Here is a 6680-nt window from a genome sequence, read left to right as displayed (position 1 = left end):
TGGCAGTGTGATTTGCTGTCTTCCTCCCCATCACCCATATCTGGCATTTCTCCCCATGCTATCTCTCCCCAACTCCCCATCCCACGCCGTCCCTCCCCTATTTCCCCCGACAGACCCCAGTGTGTGATGCTCCCCTCCCCATGTCCATGTGTTCTCATTGTTCAACACCCGCCTATGAGTGAGAACATGTGGTGTTTGATTTTCTGCCCTTGTGTCAGTTTACTGAGAATGATGGTGTCCAGGTTCGTCCATGTCCCTACAAAGGACATGATCTCATCGTTTTTGATGGCTGCACAATATTCCATAAAAATATGGAATGCTTCATGACTTTGCGTGTCATCCTTGCGCAGGGGCCGTGCTAATCTTCTCTGTATTGTTCCAATTTTAGTGTATGTGCTGCCAAAGCGAGCACTAAATAAGTATTCTTAAAGCAATATTATTTGTAGCTAGTAGCTAACATAGCGTAAAGGTGTAAATACTGATAAGGTAAGGATGCCTATGTAATGTTTGTTGACTAAGTTTGCTAATCAGTGTTTCTAGTATAACAATTTTTATTATATGTAGATAAATTATATACTCAAATCTTAGTCTCTATATAATTCTGAATATCTATGTATAATAGATATTTATATTTACATAAGTGCATGTGTCTATGATTATGTGATATATTATATGGGGCAAAGATATATTTTTAAGGAAGATTTTGAAACACCATGAAACAAAATTTGACCTGTAAGTCTATTTTTAGAACTAAACAAAAAATTTAAGTCATATAAGATAATGTCAAATATTAAAATACCTAAACCTGAACACATCTATAAATGTTTATGGAGTATCAGATAAAAATGAATTTAACTTTAAAGATTAACATATGCTATTGACTGTCTAAATCAATATCCATACAAAGGTGCAAGACACAAGTATATAAAGAGAGAAAAAGAATAGTCCAGTTAGTAAAAGAAACAGAAAAGTTGCAAGAAATTATGGTAATGAATATCACAATGTGTTTAGGAAATTCCAGCTACTTGTTGGATGATGAAACTGTCCATGAACATCAAATTTTACCATTTCTTCATTGGCATTTAATGCATTGTAGAAGTTTCTGTAATAAGAGCTATAAAAATTTCTCGGGAATATTTAGGGAGAGTCATAGGGTTAACTGGAAAGAAAAACATTAGCATCTGGTTCTGCATCTTTCTACCTCAGAAATGCTTGAGGATTTAACACTTCTTAGAATCCTTTGAATGATAGGCTTGAAGATTCAACAAAACTTTATTTATATTGGATCCAAGATGAATGAAAATGTGGTTTAGGGTTACGGCTCTAACTAAGCATCTAGACTTAATTTTTTAAATTAACCACAATATAATTAGTAACCAATACAATGATGAGATGTATTTTGTACTGAAAATGGCATTTTTTCTTTTTTCTTTCTTTGTTTTTGCATATCTTTAACTGAGAAGTCGTATGGCTTACTAAGGTATAACGGTTTATGTTGTCTTAGGCTTCTCTAAATTGAGATTATCCATGCATACTCAGCTTCTTTCTTGTTTCCCCACATATCTTAAGTGTATATTATGTGTATCAGAAGCTGTGCACTGACATCATAAGCCACTGCTCTCTTCAATTTTGTAAGCTAAGTATGCTTCTGCTACATAGTGCCTTTAATGTTCTATGAATGTGAATATTAAAACAATCCAAATATGACTAGCTTAGTCAAATGTACCGTGTCTAACCAAAGTTAACTCACAAGATTAAAACAAATAGAAGAAATAAATAATAAATTGAAAGAGAGCAACCCAAAAGCTATTTTCTGAGGGACACCCTGGGCAGGAGAGGGATGTGTAGTGATAAAAATATTTTCAAGCATATTTAATGTTTGAAACTGAACGTGAATGATCAGAAACTAGAGTACATCACATTCATATTTCTCATAATGACTTTCATTGAACTTACTGTACCAATAACATATTGTTTTTATCCACCAGCTCTACCTATTGGCATTACGGTTTTGGTAGAACTGTGAAATGGAGGGAAAATGGAACCGCCTTTGCTGAATCCTAATGTAGCTGATTTTTGCCTATGATAACTGAAGTAGCTGGATGCTTTTATTAGTGTTTGTTTTTGTTTGTTTTTAGACAGAGTTTCACTCTTTCACCCAGGCTGGAGCGCAGTAGCCGAATCTCAGCTCACTGCCACATCCACCCTCTAGTTTTAAGCGATTCTCCTGCCTCAGCCTCCGAAGTAGCTGGAATTACAGGTTCCCTCCACAATGCCTGCCTAATTTTTGTATTTTTAGTAGAGATGAGGTTTCACCATGTTAGCAAGGCTGGTCTCAAACCCCTGGCGTCCTGAACCGCCAGCCTCGACCTCCCAAAGTGTTGGGATTGCAGGTGTGAGCTACCGCTCCCAGCATTATTAGTCTGTTTTAATATTGCCCAGGAGAGTCTGTGGGCCTGAGTCCATGACGCTGGTAGGTCAGAAGTGAAATCCAGTACATGGAGCCCTCTATTAAGATGAATCACACATCTTGGGCACACAAAATTTCGGGGTACTCACTGAAAAACGTTTCATTTCAGTACCCATTTTACCTGGAAAATGCCTCAGGTCTAAGCAGCTGTAATTTTTTTAACCTGGGATTCGGGCATCCATGGTGTTCAATTTCAGATGGGTGTTTCTATTCCTAAGCTCAAGCACCCATTAAAATGTATACTGGAAAATTAGTACCAATTTAATGCGTAGCTTTTAAAGAAGAAGTGGGTCATCTTTCTCTGCCAAACAGAGTGGCCAAAATACCCCCTGCTGAGTGGAAAAACCTGGCCTCCAAAGAGAAGTATAAATTATAACACTATTCTACAATTAAACCTGTATTGTAAAAGTGAAAGTTAATAGTTTAATGTCCCCTATGTGCAACTATATTTTTCCCTAAGGATTGAGCCTCAGCTCTGTCAAGCCTGTGTCCCATACCCTATTCGGCCCTCCTCAGGACTACCTCCACAGGTAAAACTCCCTGTGGCAACTAGCTCCACCAATGCCAACCAGGGCTCCTCAGCTCCTGTACCCCAACAGGGTCCAGGAAGGGGCGAGACAGCCAGGGCATCTCAGGCTACCCGGATGCCCAAACTCTGCCCCCTACAGGCAGTGAAAGGAAAATCTGGCACAACTAAGGTGCATACCCACTTCTCACTTTCTAACTTAAAGCAAATTCAGGTAGACTTAGAAAAGTATTCAGATGACCCAAACAAGTACATAGACGTTTTTCAGGGCCTAGGTCAGTCTTTCAAATTATACTGAAAAGATGTCATGCTTTTCCTTAATCAAACCATAACGAGCAATAAAAAAGAGGCTGCTCTAGCAGCGGCTTGAAAGTTTAGGGACACTTGGTACCTTGGTCAGGTACATAACCTAATAATGCCAGAGGAAAAGGATGAATATTCCACAGGTACACAGGCAGTCCCTGGCATGGACCCTCACTGGAATCCAGATTCAGAACAGGGGAACTGGAGCCGTAAGCATTTCCTGATTTGTATACTTATGAAATTAAGACAAATTAGAAAGAAGCCAATGAACTATTCAATGTTATCCACCATAACTCAAGGAAGGGAAGAAAACTCAACAGCTTTTCTTAAGCAATTGCAAAAGGCTTTTAAAAAGTACACTCCTCTGTCACCAAACTCTATCAGTTAATACTAAAGGACAAGTTTATTACTCAGTCAGCAGCAAATAACAGAAGAAAGCTCCAGCAGCTAGCCTTGGGACCAGAGTAGAGTCTAAAATCATTGCTAAACCAGGCAACCTTGCTGTTTTATAATAAAGACCAAGAGGAACAGGCTACAAAAATCCAAAGAAACCAAAGAAAGTCTGCTGCCTTAGTTATGACCTTCAGGCAAGCAGACCCCAGGGGCTCAAATAAGGGAAAGGCTCAGGTTAGCTGCTGATCTGGCAAAACTTGTTACCAGTGCGGTCTAAAGGGACATGTTGTAAAAAACTGTCCCCAAAGGAACGGAACACCACCTCATCCATGCTCGCTGTGCCAAGGGAATCATTAGAAAGCACACTGTCCCTGGAGACCAAAGTCCCTTGGGCCTAAGGTGTCTAGACAAATAACCCAATAGCAGGAGGATGCCTAGAAGAAGTGCCAGCAAGAGCCATCACCCTCACAAAGCCCCAGGTAAAGCTAGCCATAAAGGTCCAGAAAGCCAATCTTCTGGGCGCCAGCACGGCCTTCTCAATATTTCCCTCCTGCACTCGAAACTTGGTGCTGGTATTAAGAAAGTTACTACCTCTATTCAGTTACTATAAGCTATCTCAGAAGTTAATTAACAACAAAGAAAGGTTGCTAGTTCTCTCTGCAAAAGGCAGCTCTCCTTACAAACCAGCTTAACTCTTTAGCTGCCATAGCTTTAAAAAAAATAAAAAGGCCCTAAATCTGCTAACAACAAAAAGAAAAAAAAAACCTATTTCTAGGAAAAATGCTGCTATTTTTCAAATCAGTTAAGTGTTGTTTTAAGCATAAAACTCAGGAATGAATTAAAAAAAAAAAAAAAAAAAGGCTAGAGATCTTCAGAAACCTAGCTCTGTTCTCTCCTAGGCTGGTTTATAATAAATTGGGCCTTTCATCTTTAATCACCTGGTCATGTTCATTTCTTATAAAACTGTAAGGTCAAGATTAATCCTGCCACTGAAACCCTGAATGTCCTTGGCTTGTGAGCTCTATCGTAAACCTGTAAATCAACGTGCACCCCTGAAAGCCTCCCCTCTAAAAAAAAAAAAAAAAACCTCAAAACCCCTTCTACGCCCCATTTCAGCAGGAAGTAGTTAAAAAGGATCAACGCTCTTCGTGGTCCCCAACCTCACCACCCTAATCTGTGCTGTAAATCCCTATAGCAACCCCCCCTAGAACCCACCTACTACCAATGGGTCTTCAATGATGGCTCCACTGGGGGATATTTTAGTTCCTTAACCGGGAAGGGATCCACCCTACTCAACTTTGGAGTACATTCCAAAGAACCCTATTACCTTCTCCCTAGACCTCTGTGCCCTCCTGGGTCCCAAACTAAATCTCAGAACAAGTGGAGGTGCAGCGGGTGCGGCAGTTCAGGGGCAGAGCAACAACTATCTGTGCCCAGGATCCACCTGACAAAAAAAGATGGAACTGTGGAGACTTAAATGAATTCTGTTGCCCCCACTGGAGTTGTGAAATTATCTCCACTCTATCAGGGTACACCAAAAACATAGACTCCTTCATCTCTTATAACCGAGACTCTCCCCAATGCTACACTTGGGTCCTGTAATCCACTCAAGATAACTGTGACTATCCCGGATGATAGATAGACAATGGGGAGAACCTGGGGTCTCAGAGCATGTAAGTGGATAGGACAGGGGAAACATCTTTCCCACTCCTACTGGGGCTCATGTTTGGCCCCTGCCTCCTAAACCGACTGCTCAGGTTCATAAAATCTAGGGTAGACTCCATAAAATTAATGGTAATAAGGTCTCAATATGGGCTCTTAGAACCAACAAACAATACTAACGTGTTGGAGGAATCAATGATTTAATTCCTGTAAATAAAACAAGGGGGGAATGTGACATGGTAAAAGCCCCGTAAAACTGCACACCTCAACCATACCTCAGCTTTCTATTGAAACTGCTCTCTAACCCAAATCTCACAGGCAAGCAGTCCAAACCCATACCATCTTGGCCCCCAGACTTGTAACAAGTAATTAAGGGCTGTAATTTCCACCCTACCCAGACAATGTGTAAACAAACGCTAATCTTGACTTCTGTGAACCACTTAAGTAACAATCAGGATGTCAAAAGTCCCCCGGCTCTCAGAGTGTCCGGAGCCTCTCCCCCTCAGCTCCACCCAGGAGGTGATTTACAGACTCCACTGGCCTTCAGAATGTCTGAAGCCGCTCGCCCCAACCCTTGCCCCTCACCCTCACTCCCGAGGTGGTTTTATGGGTATAAAAGGTCTTGACACCCTCCTTTAGGGGCCATGGGTTGGAGAGACGCGAGTCCTCCATGGCCGCTGGCAATAAAGACCCTGCAATTTGGCATAATAAATAAATAAATAAATAAAAAGGATCAACGCCCCTATTCCAACAGAAGTTAAATTTTCCTGTTCAGAGGATGGAATGAAAGAATGTGTTCTCTTACCGGATCCATGACGGGGTGTAGTTTGAAGGGCAAAAACTTCCCAGCGCCATGCCCCTCTCTCGTCTCTCTCCATCCGGGATCTCTCTCCATCCGGGATCTCTCTCCATCCGGGATCTCTCTCCATCCGGGAATTTTAAGGGTAAGTTTCGCGGGCGCGGGAAAAAATCTAACGGTCAATCACTCCAGCAAAAGTTCTAAGGAACTCCTTTCATTAGCCAAAGGAATTTGGAAAGGTGGGAACTTGGGAATTTCTCTGGGATAAACTCCCCTGCTCCTTCACCCATGCCAGATTTTCAGCTCTCCAGAATCCCCTCACACTCGCTGGAAGCTTCCTTTTCCCTTGGGGATTTCCCCTCTGGAATCCCTTTCCACACTCTTCCTGAAAGCCTTTCTCGTCTTTCCTTCTCTTTTCTCTACCTAAATAATATCACCTTTCTGCAACACTTCCTAAGTCCAATATTTACTTTTACAAGCATACAGCGCAGCTGCCGTGGTCCCATCGCTTATTCTTCTAGAAGTTA

General features: G+C 41.4%; 1 non-coding gene across 1 annotated transcript; it reads right to left on the bottom strand.

Moving 5' to 3' along the window:
• Positions 1–305: 305 nt before the first annotated feature.
• LOC120365892 (U6 spliceosomal RNA) lies at positions 306–412 on the bottom strand. Its single transcript, XR_005580724.1, has one exon. It is a non-coding gene; the product is annotated as a U6 spliceosomal RNA (small nuclear RNA).
• Between the last annotated feature and the right edge of the window lie 6268 nt (positions 413–6680).

This window comes from Saimiri boliviensis, chromosome 16 (genome assembly GCF_048565385.1).
Source record: "Saimiri boliviensis isolate mSaiBol1 chromosome 16, mSaiBol1.pri, whole genome shotgun sequence".
In the NCBI taxonomy this organism is placed as follows: Eukaryota; Metazoa; Chordata; class Mammalia; order Primates; family Cebidae; genus Saimiri; species Saimiri boliviensis.
The sequence above is the reverse complement of the archived record's forward strand: the minus strand, read 5'-3'. Positions and strand labels throughout refer to the sequence as shown.